The following is a 22356-nucleotide window of genomic DNA, read 5'->3' as shown; positions in this document are numbered from 1 at the left end:
AAGTGTGTGCTTTAGTGTCTAAGTATTTAAGTTTCTTGATTATGGAAAGTGCTTTTCTAAAGGTTTCCCCCCCCACCCCAGCTAATTTTTTTTACCTTCCTTGAAGTTATCTACTGGGCTTTTTCTTTTTTAGAAACATAATGTATAAAGATGTAGCCCAAAATTGTTTAAGTGGTGTAATTTATTTGAAGAGCCAAACCAAACAGTAGCAAGAAAGTAGGCAAAATTCAAATTTCTGCTTCTCCAATACTTCACTATTTCATTGCCAGGATAGGTTGGTGACCATTAAGTACATGTTTTAAACCACTAAATGAACTTGGAAATGAGTTGTCCTAGCTTCAGTATATATTCAGTATATATTCATACTGTGTTTCTATCTAGCCACTGGGTAAGATCTTAGGAAAAGGAGTGAATAGTCCAATTTACTTATCCATTAGACGCAACACACGGTAAATCCTGTAAGAAGGATAACTCTATTGATTATCTTTTCCTATAAACAGGACTATGCTTCCATAGTGTATTTTATTTGGAAACTAAACTAAATTTTAGTAAGAGGGTTATATGTGGCAACATAGAGACAGGGTTTCTGTTATTTACGTAAAAGCATACTAATATCATAATGGTAGTGTTATAAGGTCCTATTAATGTGTGGTCATGACATTTGTTAAATGTCTCACCACATTCCTATTGAAACTATTTACTCTTCTTGTAAATAACACCTATGACAATTTTATACAAATGTCCACTAAGACTTTGCTCGTCAGTCAGTACTGTTAAGAAATACTGACTAGCTTTATTTTCAAGAATCTCAAGTTTAAGTTATACGTATTGTTATCCTCCAATAAGAATCATTGGCCGATTCTTCATCTTTGACAGGTTCATCATGCCTGCAATGCAAAACATTATCTTTTGTATTAACATATGAAATCCAACTTTTTAAATTTGATAAATGCTTATACAAACATAAATGATTAATGGAAAATCTCATATAAGATGTGAAACAAATACTAACAAAGAGATAGAGGGGCTGGCCAGTACTTACCTCAGCTCAGTACAGCCGATAGATACACATAAAACAGAACTGAAAATTTACATTCCTAGCTTTCAGAACTTTGTTCCTTCATCAGGGAGGAGAGAGGGGAAAAAAGGGAAGAAGGGAAAGTGGATTCAGTTACTCACAACACAGGTTATGAAGCAACAGGGAAAGGGCGAAAGAACAGACTCGCGAAATTACAGACCAATTCCCGTAACATCAGTTTGCTGCAGAATTCATGAACGTATTCTGGGTTGGAATCTAATCAGTTTCATAGAGACCAATAAGTTTATGTCCACAAATCAGTACAAAGCATCGCTCATGGGCAACTCAGCATGCCCTTTTGTCATATGACGTCTGTTCAAAAAATTCCAGAACTTAGTCCACAAAATTTTCTATGCTTATCTTTTAGTTACTATGGATTGTCTCCTTTGAAATACTCTCCTCCACAATTGATACACTGCTCCCAATATCATTTCCACTTCCAGGAGCAGTCTTGACACACCTCTTGCTGGGTTGCATAAACTGCCGTCTGCGAATTTTCTTTTATCTCATCTACCATTGCAAAACTTCATCCTTTTCAACTTTGGAAATAAAAAGAAGTCTGCAGGGGTCATACTATTCTCGCAAGGAACATCTCATTCTCATTTGTGAGATCCAAAAAGTTTTTTTGGTCTTGACTCATGAGCCGTGGAATGAACTTGGCGGCAACACAATGCATTCCAAGATGCTGTGTCATTTCATAACATGATCCAATTGAAATGTTACATTTTTCTACAATCTCTCGGACAGTGAATCTTCGACTGGAACACACAATTTCGTTGACGTTCCTGACACAAGCATCATCAGGGGACATCTAAGAGCGCCCTGAACAAGGATCATTTTTGACTTTTGTAAAGCCATTTTTAAAACGTGTGAATAATACGTAACACCAAGTATGGCTTAAGCACTCATCGCTATAGGCTCCCTGCATCATTTGGTGTGTCTCTGTAAAGGTTTTCTTGAGTTTCACGCAAAATTTAATGCAGATGCATTGCTCCTCTAACTTTGCCATCACAAAATTCAAAAACCCAGATTCCATATTTCTTGATTTCCGAGAAGCATTTGACATAGTGCCTCACTGCAGACTCTTAACAAAGGTACAAGCACATGGAATAGGTTCCCAGACATGTGAGTGGCTCAAAGACTTCTGAAGTAATAGAACCCACTACATTATCCTGACGGTGAGTGTCCATCAGTGACTAGGGTATCATTAGGATCGTTCCAGAGATGTGTGATAGGAGCGCTATTACTCATATTTTCTATGTGCATAACTGATCTGATGGACAAAGTGGACAGTAATCTGTGGTTGTTTGCTGATGATGTTGTGGTGTATGGAAGGTGTCATTGTTGAGTGATTTAGGAGGATAAAAGATTTCTTGGACAAAGTTCCCAGTTGGTGTGATAAATGACAGCTAACCCTAAATGTAGAAAAATATAAGTTACTGCAGATGAGTTGGAAAAACAAATCCATAATGCCAGAATCCAGCATTAGTAGTGTCATGAATGAAGAAGTCATATTGTTTCAATATCTGGACATAACGTTGCAATGTGATATGAAATGGAACAAACTTGTGAGGGTCATGGTAGGGAAGGCGAATAATCATCTTTCGTTTGTTGGGTGGATTTTACTGCAGTGTGGCTCAGCTGTGATGGACATCACATATAGGATGCTAGTGTGATCTCTTCTTGAGTACAGTTTGAGTGTCTGGGATCCGCAAGGGGTCGAATTAAAGCAGACATTGAGGTAATTCAGAGGCAGGATACTAGATTTGTTAACAGTAGGTTGAAACAACAACATACAAGTATTATGGAGATGTTTCTGGAACTCAAATGGGAATCCCTGGAGGGATTTTGAGGAACAGTGTGCTGACTGCAGAACAATTCTGCTTGCACCAACATACATTATGCATAAGGATGACGAAGATAAGAGACAACAAATTAGGACTCGTAGAGAGGCATATAGACATTCACTTTTTCCTCACTCGATTGGCAGATGGAATGGGAAAGGAACTGACTACAGTCGAATTAAAATTACTTGATAGTTGGCACTTCAAACGCCAATAAGAGTAGTCAGCGTCACACTTGAACTGTCTGCTGTTGCCAAACTCCACCAAAATTGGCCAGTCACTTCCAATTCCTGGTTCAGCATTCTTTCTTGATGTATTTGTATCCCGAATTATGAGCCCGACACTTTTATTATGTATTTCATGACACGCGATAACTACACCAAAAACAACACACATTAACAATGCTAATGAAAGACACACATTTCATTCATAGCACTAACCAAACACTACCGAATAACTCAGCACAAGGTGTAATTCAGTATCATACATATAGTTATCATATTCACAGAGATCATCTTACATTAGATAAGCTTTTCACTGCACTGCGTGAAACTGAAATTTTTAAGGTTGCAATTCATAGTTGCAACTGGGTCACTACATTCACATATATAAATACTTCATGCAGTGCTGTGGCATAGCACAATGGTTGGCAGATTAATCTAATGTGTAGCATGTCATAGGTTTAAATCTCATCAATGTAGCAAAATTTTTATTTCTAAATCTAACCAAAAGAGTGTGATTATTATTTTCATTCAATTAATTGGTTTAAATGTATTTTTTTTATTTTTAATACTTTGCTGCATCATTTTTCATCATTGTTTTGACTGTTCTATTTGGTCTTATTTTTCTTCCTGTCATTATTTCTTCATTTGGAATCTGCCTCAGTCATGTATAATCCACGAACAAGTGCCCACATGGGCTGTTCACTGGTTTCTAACATGTCAGCATGTGCAGCTAGTGTAAGGATAGTTACAGGTAACAAATGACATGGAGAAATTTCAATTTGCTTTCAGCCCTGAAATTGAGTTTTTGTTGTCTTGAGTTTACCCTTAAGGGTTAGCTTTAATTGCCATGAACAAAGCGATCATGATATTAGTACTGCTGCAGACTGTTGACCACAATTTTCTCGGCTGGGTTAGGACACAAGTTTACAGTCAGGGATACAAAACGGGTCGTCTGCCCCAGTTCAGTCACTGGTCACTTTAAATCAATAGTCAACAGAGTATCCAACATTTCTGACACACCTTGCACCAGCCACTAGAAAAATTGCTCTGTGTTAAACATTTAACATAATTTGTGAAGTGAGCCGCTTGTTTGTTGTCACCTGTAACCAAACGGTAGCTGGTAGCCAATGTGGCAACATTGTTGCAGCAAGTGATTGATGTCAACTATCAAGTAATTTTATTCAGACTATTGTAGTGAGACAGGGTACCTTCTGCCATGCACCATATGGTGGCTAGTGGAGTATGTATGTAGATGTGGAATCAGTCTTTCCTTCTCATCCCATCTGGAAAGTCTCCCCTGATCTGCAGTTCTGGGTAACTTTCTCAAAATCTACCCTTTTTCCTAGACCTATCCTTCACCCCTCTTCCTTCCACTTCAACCCTTCTGCCTCAAGAATGAGCTACTGGCTCTGAAAGCTCGCCTAATTATAATCTTCTTTTATGTGTGTGTTCTGCCACCACTTAGCGAGTATATTGTTTATCTATCCAATTCAATTATCATGTAATCAAAAGCTGCATTTAACACACCAAGTCTCTTTTACCAATCATTTTTAATATGTCCTACAGAATGTACTGTCTATCCTGTCCTTTTTTGAGATTACTGTTTTGTTGTACTTTTCTACAGGCATCATCTTACTTATTAGGAGTCAGTTCCTTCATGTTGTTGTTGTTGTGGTCTTCAGTCCTGAGACTGGTTTGATGCAGCTCTCCATGCTACTCTATCCTGTGCAAGCTTCTTCATCTCCCAGTACCTACTGCAACCTACATCCTTCTGAATCTGCTTAGTGTATTCATCTCTTGGTCTCCCTCTACGATTTTTACCCTCCACGCTGCCCTCCAATGCTAAATTTGTGATCCCTTGATGCCTCAAAACATGTCCTACCAACCGATCTCTTCTTCTAGTCAAGTTGTAGAGCTGCATGTACTCGGGAAAAATTACGGCTGTAGTTTCCCCTTGCTTTCAGCCATTCGCACTACCAGCACAGCAAGGCCATTTTGGTTAATGTTACAAGGCCAGATCAGTCAATCATCCAGACTGTTGCCCCTGCAACTACTGAAAAGGCTGCTGCCCCTCTTCAGGAAAAACTTGTTTGTCTGGCCTCTCAACAGATACCCCTCCGTTGTGGTTGCACCTACGGTACGGCCATCTGTATCACTGAGGCACGCAAGCCTCCCCACCAACGGCAAGGTCCATGGTTCGTGGGGGGAGTTCCTTCATAGTCAACAGTTAAGGAATGGGTGGCTGAATTCATATGTGGCATATGTCTCTGTAAGATGACTCATGAACAACTTCCTAGAATTACAATCAAATATGAAAATGCTGAGAAAGAACACAGTGTGATATTGCAAGATCAGTAATTAAAAAGATGTGCAAAACAGTTGATGCCGTGGCCGTACCAGAAAGTGAGTTGCATGTCTGTTGAAGCCTGACTACAACCTAATGTGAAAAACAATTTGGGACAATCTGACACACAACTGATTCTATGCACCAATCTGTTCCCGTGGATGAGAGATGACTGAAATGAAACAGCAGTTGCACAAAAATAGCCAAGGTGACTTCATCGGAGAGAAAGAGTGGTCATTGTTTTCTAGGATGCAAAAGGGATTTGTATTTTAGATTAGCTTGCAAGACTGAAACAATACCTCACAAATACTATGCAAGTATTCTGACTCAACTGGATGAAAAAATATGGAGCCAAGACCCAGGGGGGGAAAAAAAGGTTTATCGTCAGTGAAATGCATATGGTCACAAAGGCACTTTCACAATAGGAAAACTGGGAGTTTCAAGTGTGAAGTCTTCAAATATCTATTCCATTCTCCAATTTTTTCACATTCTGACTTTAGCTTCTTCTTCTTTTCTTTTTGTATGAATGATTCACTTAAGACTACATGCGTCACACCTCAAAACCGTTTTGTGAGTCAACAACTGGATATGTTTTCACTGCTCTGTCTCTTGTAACTCCGTTGGACATGGAGGTAGCAAATGAGGATGTAGGATGTCCATGACATACTGCTGTGCTGTCAGAGTGACCTGAAGTCATATCCGATGCTGCCCCACACGCCCTCTACCTATGTCGTTGTCATACTCACTGACAACTGTCATCGTGGGTCTTGCAGAATGTGACTCACTGCTGATCACATGACAGGTGCAGGTGTCAAAGGGTTACAATGTGCTTGGCGTACATTACAGCAATTCTCCCATGGGCTCGTCAGACACGGTCAACCGGAAGCTTGCTGACAAGCACGCTGCCCTTACGTTCCCAAGCAGTCCAACATGGGGCCACTACCACATCTGAATGTCTCACAGATCTGCATATTGCATAATTCAATCAGCCTGGCAAATGGAGACACACAATTAGGCCCCTTCAAATTTTGTTATGTGCTGATAATGCTGACTCACAGAAGTACAGGGCATCTGTGCCCTTCACAGGGATCACTCAACATCTTACACTCTTCACATCTCTTATAGCTCCTACCATTCATGGTAACAATCCGAGACACAAACAAAGCTAATGCAATCTGGTGGCCTTTGTATCCATTTCAGAGAGTTGCGACTCTCATAATTTACCACTGGTATGCACACTCGTGAAACTATGTTGCTTCAGGGAGCTTCCCTTTTTTTTTCTTCAAGCAGTTTAGTTCTTTGAATCCATTTTTCTTGTAGCTCAGAATAATTATTTTATTGTGTAGCAAACTTACAGACTAGCATTCTGGTCTGAGCTGTCAGAGTTGGCGGTCATGTGTGTGTGAGGTGTGCTTGCTTGTGTGAATGAATGGTGTGTATTTCTATTTCTTTTTCTGATGAAGGTTGTGGCCAAAAGCTTATGTGTAAGTGTCATAACTGTGCCTGTCTGCATTTTAACGTGCCATCTTTATGGTAATTAGCTTCTTCTTCTTTTCCTACACTGCTGATATTCCAACCTGGAGTTTCCATTGTTTGAACTTACGGTCTACTGTTTTATGTTGCAGTGCACTTCTACAAGTGTAATACACAAATGTTGCCTTAGGAAAGAGTCACAATAACATCCATGTCTACCGTTTGCTATTTTTTATGAAATAGCATGTCACACTCGAAATTTAACTTAGCCAATGAAATAAGTTTGAAGATTTATTGTGTGTAAAAGACACGAGGGCCCACTGTGCGGGAAATGTGTGAAGACGGAGTTATCCACAGACGCGGTAAGTCTGGGGAGCTATACAGGTGTTAAAACATCGCCACCTGCTGGGATGAGGGGCCACTTACTCTGTGGTGGCGCTGTGCCAGCAACGAGCTCAACCCATTGATTAGCACCACAGATGACAATGAGCAACCAGCTGCTTGTCTGTGCAGAGATATAAAATTTATCGATTTTGGACGTCGGGTGACAATCTGTCACATGGAGAACAATGTTTACTCTGGCAATTTTAACACTAATCTAGTGTTCTGCAACATATTAATGTGAAATGTTGTCTATGATGTTGAAGAGTGTAAGTTAAACTGATATCTGAGAATTTGTTGTTTTTGTGGCATTATCTGGAAAATGGCCTCTCTTGCAGCTCCAAGCATAAATGTCAAGTGAAGAAGAATAATTAGCACAGCACACTGGAACCGAGTAGGGATCCGGTTTACTGCTTGGCCACTAAATTAGCATATTGTGTGTACACCAGAAGAGACGCTGTACACACTTGCATATACTACACACACAAGTACAAGCATCGATCAAGCTACTGTGAAACTGCACTCTGTGTGACTCATCACTACATCAGAATACTGTAAATGTGGTGATTCCAATTTCTTAAGGTCTCTTCCTGTTTGTTTTCATCAGTTGGATCTTATTTTTCAAGTATGTGGGAATCCAATGAGCTGCCTGTTTGGATACATTCTTTCTGTATGTCCCACAAGTTGGATTCTTTGGAGACACATTGTAACAAGAGTTTTTAGGATTTTGCCTGGAGATTTCACACTGGGTTCTGTGTGATGTATTCCATCTTTTATTCTTGGACCTAAGATTTTTACTACAATTTTACATTCTTGCTGTTTTCATGTCTTGTGTTGGACAAAGAGTCTCTCTCATGCATAAAGAAATTCTAATTTGATCACTGTTGTACAATGCCAGGAAAAATACTTTTAGTTAACTGAGAGACAGTTTGTATTTTCTGAAGTCTGGATTCTATGGCCTTCTTTTCATTATGATGTTCAGTGGTCTTTTTCACCTAACTATTTAAACTCTTTTAACACCGAATACTATGTCATTGCCTATATAAGTTCACCCAGTGCCATTTTGGTATCAGCCAAGAATTTTTTCTCCATGTGAAATTAGTAGTCTAATTTTCCTAGCTTGCTCCCTTAATATTTCAAATTGCTTTAGCACATCAGTGATGTTTTTGTCAATTAGTATTATGTCATCGGTGTAGGTTACACAATATAATTCTATCTTTAAGTTTACGTTCTAGTCAGTGTAATAGTGCACCTGCTCTTCTCCATTATCTTACAATTTTCTTAGGGGCATAGTTGAATAGCAATGTGATATGCCATCCCATTTTCATATTCTTATGTCTGTCTTAAATTACACTGCTTGAAAAAAAGTGAGACACTCAGAAGGTGGGGAGAAAACAAATTGAAACATAGCGAATTTAGAGCGTATGTAATGTTATTTCAGTCATAACAAAACAGAGTCAAATTTACACAGAACTTATCAGTTTGAGCCCACTTATCAATACAGCAATGCACCCTGTCTGGTCTGGACAGTGCGGGAGGATGTCGTAAAGCTGCTGCATACCCTCCTCAGAAAGGTGATCCACAACTGTTGTAACTGGACATTGCAATCGTGGATACAGGCAGTGGGATGGAGTTGACGTCCATGTTGGTCCCATAATGTTCTATCGGGGACAGATATGGGGATTTTGCTGGCCACAGGAGTATATCAACATCACGCAGACAATTTAAAGAGACACATACTACATGTGGACAAGCACTGGCCTGTTGAAAAATAGCACCACAATACTATTACACACTGCTGTACCATCAGAGTTCCCTCGGCCATTACAAGCCGTGACCTGAAGTCATACCCAATGGCTCCCCACACCATGGGACTGCTTTGTGACCCCCCCCCCCTCCCCCCAAATGTGGAAGAATGGGACCTCTTCCCATCTCCCCTGTTCACGGTTAAACTTCTCCACGATAGTCATTTGGAGCAGTGCAGGACTGGGAGACTCATTAGTGAACATAATGTGACGCCATTCATTAGCAGTCTGTACTTCTCGATTGTGGCACCACTTCACATGCAGTCATTTGCTTGGGTGTTAATGGCAGCCTATGCGCAGGACGGCAATTCCATAGTCTGGCTGCTCCTAGCTGTATGACACAGCATGTTGCAAGGAGTCTATTACAGTGAACTCCTGTTTATCCGAAATGATTGGGACGGTGGCCGGTTCCAATAACGAAAATTTCAGATAAATCAAAGTCCCCCTTTTTTCACATGTGAACACTCCAAATTGCATCAATATTGCGAAATACAATCGTAAAACGTGCGTAGGGTATGTAAAACGTTACTGATACGGTTGCAAATAACCCTGCACTTTTTTACTGAAAAAATTGTGTTGACATGTTAAAAAGGCACCAAACTATGATTGAAAACTCAAAGTTTTTAAATGCTGTATAACAAAGCTCGTTTATTTTGCATTCTTACAGAAAAAATCTCCCTTATTTGGCAGTAGGAAAAACAGGAGTTTTAATTTTATTACCTACTCTTTTGAATAAAAAATAAACTACTGAACAAAATTATGAAACAAATCTAGAGATAACTCAAAGGAACAAAAAGTCTGTCTAGAGGAACTTTCACGAAAAGTAAAAAAAAAAACTTTTTAAGTTATGGACATAGAAGTTCTAGGATGCTTCATTAGAGTTTATTTTTTGGTAACGAAGTCACAAATGTCTTTTTTTTTTTTTTTGTTTTTTTGCTTGAGAAACTATTTTTGCAACAATACATCTCCAACGTTGAAATCAAACTATTTCAGGATAAATCGTCTCCTCCTATTGGCTGATGTACTCCAGGGCAGTTTGGATCACTTCGTAACAGAATGTGTGAGGAATATTTTTCTCTGATTCATCATCAGAAACATAGTCTTCTGACACTTTATGATCGGTCACAATTTGGACGATTTCATCCTCAGGCACATGAAAAAATGCCATTTTCCATCCACTCTTCAATGTCTTCGAAGTGTGTGTCTTTACAACCAGCTTCTCCAGTAAATTCACCAAAATTATGTCAGCTTGAGTTTCGGTGTTGCCTCCTCCTTCCCACCACTTAGGTTGCCTTACGATCTAAGAGTTTTTTCCAAGACCTAACAAGAGGAAGTGGAGGAATTAGACTCCAAGCTTCAGCAATCAATGAATGACACTTAAAACATCGATTTTTTAAGAACTTCCACAAAATCATCTGCAGCATCAATCACACCTATTAAGTATTCCAGCATCTTGCGTCTGTAATGTTTTTCCATCGCCTCAAGAATACCTTGGTCCATCGGTTGACATAGAGATGTGACATTTTGTGGGAGAAATACAACTTTGATATCCCCATCTTGCAGATCACCTGGGTGATAAGGAGCATTGTCCACAAGAAGTAGCGCTTTTCAAGGAAGTCCATTTCCTGCCATGTAATATACTACAGCTGGAACAAACTCTGCCTGGAACTACTCTCTGATGTTGGCACTGTTCATACGTGCCTTAAGACTGATTCGTGTACCTCAGTGGCAAAGCTGGTTGGTTGGTGTCTAAATGCTCTTGGTGTTTTGGATTTGCCAATTAAAGTAAGACACAGTTTATGATTGCCAGTGGCATTACTGCAAGCGAGGACAGTAAATCTTTCTTTGATATTTTTGTATCCGGAAGCCATTTTTTCTTCTTTAGAGGCAAGGGTTTTCGTAGGCAGCATTTTGTAATTCAACCCAGTTTCATCACATTTGTAAAGTTGATTGCCAGTATAACATCCTTTGTCAATGATTGCGTGCAGTTTCTTCTTAAAATCAGCATAGCAGCTTCATCCCCAGATAATGATTTGGCACTGATGGCAATTTCATGAATGCCATGCCGCTTCTTGAAACGATCCTGCCGGCCATTATTTCCAAGGAATTCTTGCTTCTTTCCTTCAATCAGCTCATCAGCTCATTTTGACAAAGTACAGGACCTGAAACTGACACACCTTTGGCTCTTATTTATTCGTGCCACAAAAATAATGCCTCTTCTAACTGAGATTTCACTGCACTGCCCAATGCTTGGATGGAACAAAATTTTTCAATTCCTGATCGATTTGTCTCCCGATCAGTAATTGTACTCCTACTCTGCAGCAACTTTTGTGGGTGGCTCACCAGCATCAATTCTCTGCAAAGTGTGAAGCTCTTTTTCCAACAAGATCACATTCGTTTTATGTTTCATGCCCGTAGTCACGTTCAGTGTTCTTTTTACAGACACTCGACTGAGTCCTTTATGGTTTTTGGCCCCTTTTATCTCTGGACACTTTAAGGCAAGTAGTGGGAGCACAAAACCTCAAATCAGAAACACACAGATGCACAACTTGACAACACTCGAGATGCACTAGACAAACTTTTGACTTTTGAAACCAGGCTGTGGCAGCCATCAAATGAAAGCATTCGATACATCTATGCCATTTCCTCTGTTCAACTCAAGCCCACGTGGCAACACAACAGGGTGTTGTACGTTCACTGCTAAACACTCAGCTTTGATGTACTGACAACAAGTGGAAAGTGTTAGGCGGCGCACTCTAATTGTCAGTTTCGACAGGACTACGTTGCGCTGCATAGAACAATACTGTATGTACTGTACTTACAAGGAGTTCCAATAGATGGCAGTGGCATGAAACCATGCAATACGAATAAGAAACACACTAGAGCTTCAACCAACACACGCACGAATTGACAATACTTGGACTTTTGACACACACCAGTGCACTGATTAGCAGTAGATTGCCAAAAAAACACCAGCAAATGCTTGGCTCCAGGTGCACGCAAATTGAAACTTGTCAAGTGTCAATCTAGCTAGCCAAAAGTGTAGCTGCACGAGAGTTTACTGTACTTGTTCTCAGATGGCAGTCACAGACGTGAACAGGTTACAATGTACTCAGTACACTACACAGTGATGCTCCCTTGTAGTGGTCTGATGTAGTCAACTGGAACATTGATTATGAGTATGCCCTTACTTTCCAACATCAGGCCACTGTCATATCCAAACACTCAAAAAATACAAATGTTGCAAGGTTTAACCAGGCGACCAAATGGACATCCACAATGAGGTTTCTTTCAAACTCTCATCAGATAATGCTGTCTACAGCAATATGCAGCACCTTCATATCCTCCAGAGTGATATTCAACATCTGACGCTATTCACATCCCTTATATACCACACAATGCTTGCTAAACAGCAATAAAAACAAAGAACACTAATGAATAATGAAGGAAAAGACAGACTGTTACTTACCATAAAGAAGATACCTTAGGCTGCAGATGGGCAGAATTAAAAGACACTTACATAAAGCTTTCAGCCACAGCCTTCATCAGTAAGGAGTAATCTGTCTTTTCCAACATTGTTGATATTCCTACTGGAGTTTCCATTGTTTCAAGGACACTGATGCTTTTCTGTGAGTGTTTCCTTTATGATGTTTTCTGCATTTTAGCTTTTTTTAAAAAAAGAAAAAAAAAAGAAAGAAAGAAAGAAAAAAAAAAGATTTGTTGCTGGAAAACTTCTGAAGTCCAATAAAGGAGTTACAACAGCCATATATGGTTATCTGGTGGACCTTGCAGAACCAAATTCTAGGGCTGAAATGTACTGTTGACCAATGGGCATTAATCAGAATGAATACTAAATAAAAAATTAAATCCAATTTTGCACAAAAAACACAGGTTCTATCACTGTTGTTTTTCATTCTATTTTGCTCTTATGTTTGCTATGACTTGTTAAGCAGAAATTTTCTTTCTATCTATAGAGTTACATTTGCTGTAATGTATCTTACCTGCATGTTGTTTCTTCTTTCTTCTCACTGCTGCCCCAATCATGGCAAGCAAGTCATCCTCACTGCATTTGCTTCGTATTGCATCTCTGAAACAACAGTTAAAACACCCGTTAAACAGTACCAGGCAATTACCACACAGTGAAATGTTGGTACACTAAAAAGGAAGAAAAACTTTGCAGAAATCTTCAACAGTAATCCTGTAGTTTGCAGTAGGCAACAGCAGGATAACAAACCCACTGGACAAGAATGGGAAAGTCATGATAGAAGTTACTTTTATTTTTATAAATAAACAGGTATCTTACACAAATGCTCAAGAGTATACATAGGATCTCGGGCTGAAGAGGTGGAGCAGAAACTGACATTAGTTTTGTTGAAGAGGGAGTAGTGGAACATAGCACAATTTCTTGCAAAATGACGCCAAATTTATTGATAAACTGTTAATTAATTGCCAAGCTCACTAATGTGACCATTTTACAACAGGTACTTACTGCTTGGAGTATATGTGAATTTTCAGGCTTGCCTGATAGATCTGTTGCAAAAACACTTTGGGTTCCCCACCAGATAACATTATGCAAGTCCCTCCCTCAATATTTCTGTGACACAACATTTTGGCATCTTCTGGTGGTGGTGATTTCCACTATCACTGCTGTAAGATGCAACTGGCAATTTCCACGTGACAGCTTTGAAATTTATCATGTGGATGACTATGACCATCATATTTAGAATTCAGAGGATTTCATAGAATACCTGAAGATGCTTAAACTAGAACTTTCAGATCTTTTAGTTAGCTCAAATGTTATATCATTACTTACAAAAGTGCCCCTGCAGCCCTCATTAGAGGTTATTAGCAGCAAGTTTGAGAAAGAAATTGTGGTGCTGTTTAAACATGTGCATACCTCATCCTATTTCTTATGTAACACCAACTACTTTGATCAAGTGGACAGTGCTCCCATGGGAGACCCTCTATTTCCCTTAGTAAATATCCAACATTCCTCCTTCTGGCAGAATGCTGAAGAGACATTTGTGGTGTGGCCCACATAATACAGACACTACCTATGTTCCTGCAGCATTTGCACTCACTCCATCTGAATATTCAGTTCACAGTGGAAGTACAATAAGATAGCAGCTTACCATTCCTGGATGTCACGGTTAGAAGAAAAGCTGACAGAACACTGGGGCATAGTCTCTACTGAAAACTGATACACGCAGAGTTATATTTGCGGTCCAAAAGTTGCCATCACCCTGCACAATGTGGTAGTGTCTTACACTCCCTGGCACATAGAGCACACGTGATCTCAGATACCGACAGTCTGCCTGGTGAACTGTAACACCTAAGAACAGTGTTCCAGCAGAATGTTTATTCTTGTAAACAGATTTGCAATGTGTTCTGAGCAAAGCAAGTTCAGTGTAGGGATGTAAATGAAGATACTTAGACAAGCACTGCAAATGGCTTTCTTGCCATATTTCAGTGGCATGTTTTCAAAAATAGAAAGAATCGCTAAGAGAAATAGAATCAAGTGTGTTTTTCGTCTACCAGCAAAACTAAGGAATTGTTTGGGTTCAGTTAAAGACAATCTTGACCTTAGAAAACACAGATCATATATAAGATCTGATGCCATTATGGGAAATCTTACATAGGGCAGACACCTCACATTGTGCAAGAACACTGCGTTCAACAGTGCTGACAAAAATGCCACCCAGTAAATTAGTGGTAGCAGAGCACTGCCTGAATACAGGGCACCACACTTTTCCCAAGAGGACTGAAATTTTATCCTCAGCATCATCACTCTAGGATTGTGTTTTTAAGAATGAGGCATGTATTCATACGGTGGGCAATCTTACCAACAGGAATATGGAATTTTGACTAAGGACTGCCCAGAATCCAGCACTGACTGCTATGAAATTAACACAGTAGAAACCAGATCCTCCGATGTATGACCTGATGCAGCACCTTGCAGAGAGTTAATTCAGCTTTTAACCACACGAGTGTCCAGAAGTGCAGTCATTGCCCACAACACATAAGCAGAAGGCTACTATGAATGGCATTTCCATCCAACTGGGAGTGCCTGTCCACACATTCGTACTCCTGCTTATAGCCTGACAAATTTCAATTCTGCTGTGCGAATATCACCAGTCACATCTTGCAGCAGTGATGACAGGACCCACCACTACCTGAAGATGACGAACAGTTGTGTTGGTGAAATATTGTGAGGCTTGCACAAAGTTATTCAGTGGCAAATCTGAGAAGATTTGTATACATTATTTTTCTGTGACGCAGGTAATGTGCAGCAAAATGTGATAACTTTCTGCATTTGCCTTTTTGTACATTTCAAAATACCCCAAAAATTGGTGAGAAACACTGAACATATGACGTAACCAGATGACATACCCCACAGCATGTGCAGCAGTTGGGGCTGAGTGTAAAGGAATGATTGAGCAGTGCAATACTTTCATTTGAGCAAACAGAGCAAATTTCGAAAACATTTTGTAAATATGATCTGTTGTAAATGTAGATGTTACAAAATTATTGTCCCTGCTGTAATCAAGCAAAAGCAGTTCTGATTTTGTGTTTTTTGTTTCTGTCCCTTCTCTTTTTGTTTACAGACATTAGTTAGTAAAGAAAACATAGGTCATTTAATGGCAATGATGCTATTCTGAAGTTTATACTCATCTACTAGTTATGCAATATGGTAGGTTTTCATTGTACTGTACTTTGCAAGAAATCAAGGAAACTGCAAGACCGGTAAATAAAATAATAAACTTCAATATAAATACATAATTGTTTAACACAATGAAAGAATACTGCCTGCCAGATGCCAGACTCAAATCCTGAATGCCATCACTAAAGTCGCACACGTGTGTCCATAGCCACAATGATATGAATACTTGACTTGGGTTGGGATGATCAAGTGTGACAGGCCGAGAGGCTCAACCACTGCAAGCATGGCAAGGTACATCATCTGGTGACATTTGTCATTCGCTTTTGACACATTTCCCAACATTTGTATCGTATCCAACATTTGTGATACCATGTGTCTTGTATTAAATTACTTGTCTCAGGGTCATCTACAGTGCTTTGGAGGTTTTTAAATGATAATACGCATCACCCTATCTGTGTGTGTGTGTGTGTGTGTGTGTGTGTGTGTGTGTGTGTGTGTGTGTTTATATATATGAAACAAATACTAACAAAGAGATAGAGGGCCTGGCCAGTACTTACCTCAGCTCAGTACAGCCGATAGATACACAAAACAGAACAGAAAATTGACGTATCCTAGCTTTTGGAACTTCGTTCCTTCATCAGGGAGGAGAGAGGGGAAAAAAGGGGAAGAAGGGAAAGTGGATTCAGTTATTCACAATCCAGGTTATGAAGCAACAGGTGAAAGGTAAACAGGGAGGGTAGCAAAGATGGAGGCATGGATGTCAGAGGGAAGCCAAAGATATTCTACTGTAATTACTGTGCCATCTTCAAACCAAGGAGGATGAATACAGAAGTAAAGAGGTACATAGTATAAAGATAAACGCAACTATGTTGGATGAAAAGATGCATGAATGGCTAAAGAGGAAAGGGAAAGAGGAGAAGACTAAAGAGCAAAATGGGAGTGAGGTTGGTTAACATAGGTTCAGTCTAGGGGGATGGCGGGATGAAAGGATGTGTTGGAGTGCAAGTTCCCATCTCCGCAGTTCCGAGGTACTGGTGTTGGGTGGGAGAAGCCAAATGGCACATATGGTGTAGCAGGTTCCTAGGTCCCTAGAATTATGCTGCAGGGCATGCTCCGCTACTGGGTATTGGACATCTCCTAGGCGGACAGTTCGTCTGTGCCCATTCATGCGCTCAGCCAGTTTAGTTGTCGTCATACCAATGTAAAAGGCTGTGCAGTGCAGGCATGTCAGCTGATAAATGACGTGTTGTCTCACATGTGGGCCTGCCTTGAGTTGTGTATGTTTTACCAGTAGCGGGGCTGGAGTAGTTGGTTGTGGGGTGATGCAAGGGGCAGGTTTTGCATCGGGGTCGGTTACAGGGGTAGGAACCGCTGGGTAGAGAAGGTGGTCTGGGAATATTGTAGGGTTTGACAAGGAAGTTACAGAGGTTAGGGGGTCGGCAAAAGGCAACTCTGTGTGGTGTGGGGAGAATATTGTCAAGGGATGATCTCATTTCAGGGCTTGACTTGAAAATTCATATCCGTGGCGGAGTAATTAGTTGATGTATTTGGGCCAGGATAATATTGGGTGACAAGGGGGATGCTTCTGTGTGGTCTGGGGGTAGTAACATTGTTGTTGGGTGGGGAGGAATGTATTGCTTGGGAGATCTGTTTGTGGACAAGGTCTGCAGGATAGTTGTGGGAGAGGAAAGCACTGATATATAATATAATACAGGGAAGCATTCCAAATGGGAAAAACATATCTAAAAACAAAGATGATGTAACATACGAAACGAATGCATTGGTATGTTGATAGACACACAAACAAACACACACACAAAATTCAAGCTTTCGCAACCCACAGTTGCGTCATCAGGAAAGAGGGAAGGAGAGGGAAAGACGAAAGGATGTGGGTTTTAAGAGAGAGGTTAAGGAGTCATTCCAAACCTGGGGGTGGAAAGACTTACCTTAGGGGTGGGGGGGGTGGGGGGGGGTGGGAAGGACAGGTATACACTCGCATACACACACACACACACACACACACACACACACACACACACACACACATATATTCATCCGCACATATACAGACACAAGCAGGGTATATGTGTGTGTGTGTGTGTGTGTGTGTGTGTGTGTGTGTGTGTGTGTGTGTGTGTGTGTGCGTGTGTGTGTGGCATACTGATCTGAACTAAGCAGCCTTCAAATGGAAGTTTTTTGATCACTCCTTATTTTGCACCCTGCCACCTTGGCAATATGTACCGCAAATCATCAGACAGACGACCTTCCTGCATGCTTCGAGCATCCCCTGGTGCAGTTCCGAACCAATGCTAATCTTTGTAACTGCGACGAGCAGTGTGCAGATTGCATCTTTGTATCCCACATAGAGGTGACAGTTCCCAGTGGCATGAATGGTTACTGTTTATTGACTGTCACTGAGTTGGTGAGTCATTTGCTACATTGTGGCCCACCTGTTCACTGCTAAAGCCATGCTAGTCAGTGGTAACCCCTTTCAATGATATCCTGTTGCCCATAGCAGTTCACTCTGCTGATTGTGGTAGTATTTTCCTTGAATAAATCTGCTCACATTACACCTTTGACACTGTGGTACAAGAAAGCCCAATGACTACACACCCTTATAGAATAAGTGTCTCGAGCCATGGGTACCCAGGATATGGCAGTGATAAAATCACCCTGTGATCAACTGTCACACTGCAGCTGTAAGCTGCACCTCCTTTTTCAGAATACTCAGGTTTATTAACTTGAAGTAAATCAGATCTTTTGAAGGAAGATTTAACAAAAAGGGCACATCCAGGAAAGGATGAAACCATGTCTAATTAACTGGCACACAAAATTAATAATTAGTGGTGACAAAGATCCTCTGCAATAAAAAATAATGTCCACTGACTTCATGTATTAGTCTTCAAGTGACAGAATATATGTAACTGTGTCCTTCTTATTTACACTGATTAAACAATGGAAATTCCAGGTAGGAATATCAACAGTGCAGGGAAAGATAGATCACTATTTACCGTAAAGAAAACAAAGTTGCACACAGGCACAACACACAAGCAAGCACACCGCGTGTGCATGCATGCACGCACACACACACAGAGAAAAAAAAACTGCCAAGTCCAGCAGCTAGAGGCAAGCTGCTGGAGTTGGCAGTCATATGTGTGTGACATGTGCTTGCCTGTGTGTATGAATGTGTGTGTTTCTCTGTATCTCTTTTGCTGATAAAGGCTGTGGCCGAAACCTTTGTGTAAGTGCCTTTTTAATTGTGCCTGTCTACAATGTAACATGTCTCCTCTACAGTAAGCAGCACTCTACCTTTTCCTATATTTTTCATTTACACAGATGTAATTAACAAATCAGAGTCTATTTATTCCAGAGAAGTGACAGTTTGTTCACGACAGTTCAGCACAAATCTGATTTTTTATATACAGCAAGGCTACCTATAAATTATTCTGTGTGCCACACTGATCATGTGTAATTTGACATCTGGTCCTGTAAACTTACTTCTGCTCAACGTGAAAAATTCTCCACTCCACATTTTGTAATTAACCTTAACATATCAAATAATGCACCCTTCGATATAACTGCTTATTGTCCACTTCTCATCACTCTATTCCCAATGTCAACCCAGCTGACCTCTGCTTCTAATCCAAAAACCATGGTTGACTCAATGTTTGCTATTGCAAGCTATTGCAACACAAAAGTGCCAGAGGCACCAGTAATGATATATAATTAAAAATACTAGAAAGTAAGGCTCACCGGTTAGTTCATGCTAAGACAAACACTACAAGTGTCTAAGACACTGTGCTCTCACACAAGTACGAGGTCTGAATACATTCCAGTTACGATACACTAAACTATTTCATTCACGGTGGCAATATACATACTCTCTCCCCAATAAACAGAATAGTTATAACTCAATTGTTCACAAGTGTATATTATGACTCTTGCCACAGCTATGCAGTCAGTATGCCACAGGCGTGCCATAGAAAGGGATCAGGTTCAATTCCTTGTAGAGCCGGGAAATTCTGCTCGGTGGACAGACTGGAATAGGGTACACTCTGCTTGTAGTTACAGCTGAGGAGCTACTCAAGTGAGAAGTAGTGTCTTCAACTTCTGGAAGTTGATAACAGCCTGGAGAGTTGTATACTGACCCCTTAACTCTCCATAGATACATAGTAGAGAACATCTCTCGAAGAGCATTGCGTGGTCTTCTGGGTCCAATGCAGAGTTCCTTTATCAATGTATATTGTATATCACCACTTGTACACACTCATCAGCACAGTACCATATTGTCTCTTCACATGGCAAATGTTTATTCCCTTGTTTCCAGATCAACATTTTTCCTCTTCTTCTTCTTCTTCTTTTTTTTTTTTTCTTACTATCATTTCTTGTACCACACATATTCCACACGGTTTATGCTCACTCCTTCAATGATACTGCCCATCCTTCTCTAGTGTGCGAGTTGTCCCTGCTTTCCTGCGTGTTTGTTGGTTTAAACACCCTTGTTTCAAAAGAGAGTGACAGCTTAGATACAGCCTTGTCAACATTTTGTATTTTTATTTAGCAATTATTGTTTGAGCCTTATAGGCGAATGTCACAAGATATTGTCAACCACTGCATTCACTAGATTGGAATGGGGTTCATGGTAACTTATCAATTCATTTTTTAAGTTGCTGTTATCTTTTTCATCCTATCTTGGACTAGCTTTTCCATACTCCCACTCTATTTTACGAAGTCAAACAGTTATCTGCCCTTGCAAACTTGCTCCTTTACTACCAAGTTAACTAATACTGGGCAGCCTAACAGAAGTTCCAATATCCAGTCTTTCACCACAATTCACCTACACACACTTTTCACTCACTGATTTTCTTTTTTCAATGTCATAAATATTTTGCTTTCACAGACTGCTGTGCTTTGAACATAAAATTGTAGGAACATCTGCCTCACATGTCAGTTTTTTTTTATATTTATTAAAGAATATGTTCCTTGCTTATTCCTATCTGCTTCTGATACATTTCCATTCTCACTTTTATTTTGTTTTGATCCATTTCTTTTTTCTTTGATAGACAAGTCAAACAACAATGGCAATATGTTGCAGCCCCCTGTGTTTCACCCTACTTACTACGAACTTACTTTTCTTAGCTTTCAATTTTATTAGTCATTTGGTTTTTAAGATACTTAATTGTTTGACCCTGTATTTTTATATCTTATTTTACCTTGGGTTGATAAAGGATTTCTGTTATGCTCACAAAGAGAGAGCTGATTCTTCTCACCCCCCACCCCTCGTATCTTGTCCTGAAACAAACTTATCGCCAAAGTATCTTGCAGTTTTTTTCCTATTATTAATCTCTTAGTCTAGTCATCAATTTAAAAGTGTCAGTTGTTGGTCCCATTGTCTAATAATTTGTACATTTATACACAGGAAGTTCCAATTTTTATTTGGAACATATAGACTCTGATAATCATGAATCACAGTTCAAATGGCTCTGGGCACTATGGGACTTAACATCTGAGCCAAGGCAGGATTCAAACCTGCGACCATAGCAGTCGCGCGGTTCTAGACTGAAGCACCTAGAACCGCTTGGCAACGGTGGCTGGCAAATCATAGTTACCATCACATGGACAGAAATACTGTGTTAACTTTATTACAACCTAGGGACATAGCTAAAAATGTCTTTACATAATTTCCAGTTCTGATTACTTTCCTTTAATTTAATCTCACAAATAGGTTAGTGTAACATGATGTTGACAGAGGCAAATTATATATACTCACAAATTATTTAGCTAGAGGTATCTGGTTTGTATGTCTGGGAGGGAGGAGGGTGCAAGCTGAAAACTTCAAGAAAAGATTACTCATTTCATACCTGCTGGATTTAACTGCAGTTTATCTCTTCCATATACCAACCACATACCTAATGTGCATGGCAAACAGTTTAAAAGTATTATTCTATACTCAGCATTTGGAACTATCAGTTTCTTCATGAGAGAGGAAAGAGGGATAAGTTTCTGAAGGTCTGAAAGGTCACTCGGGCTCCACGACTAATGTGAGGACAAGAGGGACGAATGTGTCTATAAGAAGTTTTGGAATTTCACCTCCTGAAGGTAAAATACTGATCAGTCTGTCAGTCTTCTAGTAATTTTATGGTTTCCTCACATGAATTTTCACTTGGACACGATTATTCTATGTTTCATCACTCACCTGAGAGATATCTCTGAATTCCCAAAGAGACACACCTCCAAATTGCCATCAGCTGTTATCCGTAAACGGTTGCACGTGCCACAGAAGTGTTCACTCATTGAGGTAATAAATCCCACACATCCCTTGAAGCCCAGGACATGGTATGCCGGCAAAAAGAAATTGTAAGAAAATAGCTACTGCTGTTGTGAAAATACTATAAATGTGTCGCTCACCAAGTGGAGGAAGGAGAAAACGTGCATTAAGGGGAGTTTGAATGCCCTATCCTGACAATGTTAAATTTAGTGACTTAACTTCCCGTATTTCAGGAACAACTGTAGCCATTGACAAGAAACTTTTACAGCACATTAAAC

The 22356-nt window shown here is 40.0% G+C and overlaps 1 pseudogene; it reads right to left on the bottom strand.

The window, feature by feature from the left end:
* Positions 1–831: 831 nt before the first annotated feature.
* The window catches only part of LOC124734576, a 56313-nt pseudogene continuing 34788 nt past the window's right edge, over positions 832–22356 (bottom strand).

Source organism: Schistocerca piceifrons, unplaced genomic scaffold, assembly GCF_021461385.2.
Source record: "Schistocerca piceifrons isolate TAMUIC-IGC-003096 unplaced genomic scaffold, iqSchPice1.1 HiC_scaffold_1520, whole genome shotgun sequence".
Taxonomy (NCBI): Eukaryota; Metazoa; Arthropoda; class Insecta; order Orthoptera; family Acrididae; genus Schistocerca; species Schistocerca piceifrons.
The sequence above is the reverse complement of the archived record's forward strand: the minus strand, read 5'-3'. Positions and strand labels throughout refer to the sequence as shown.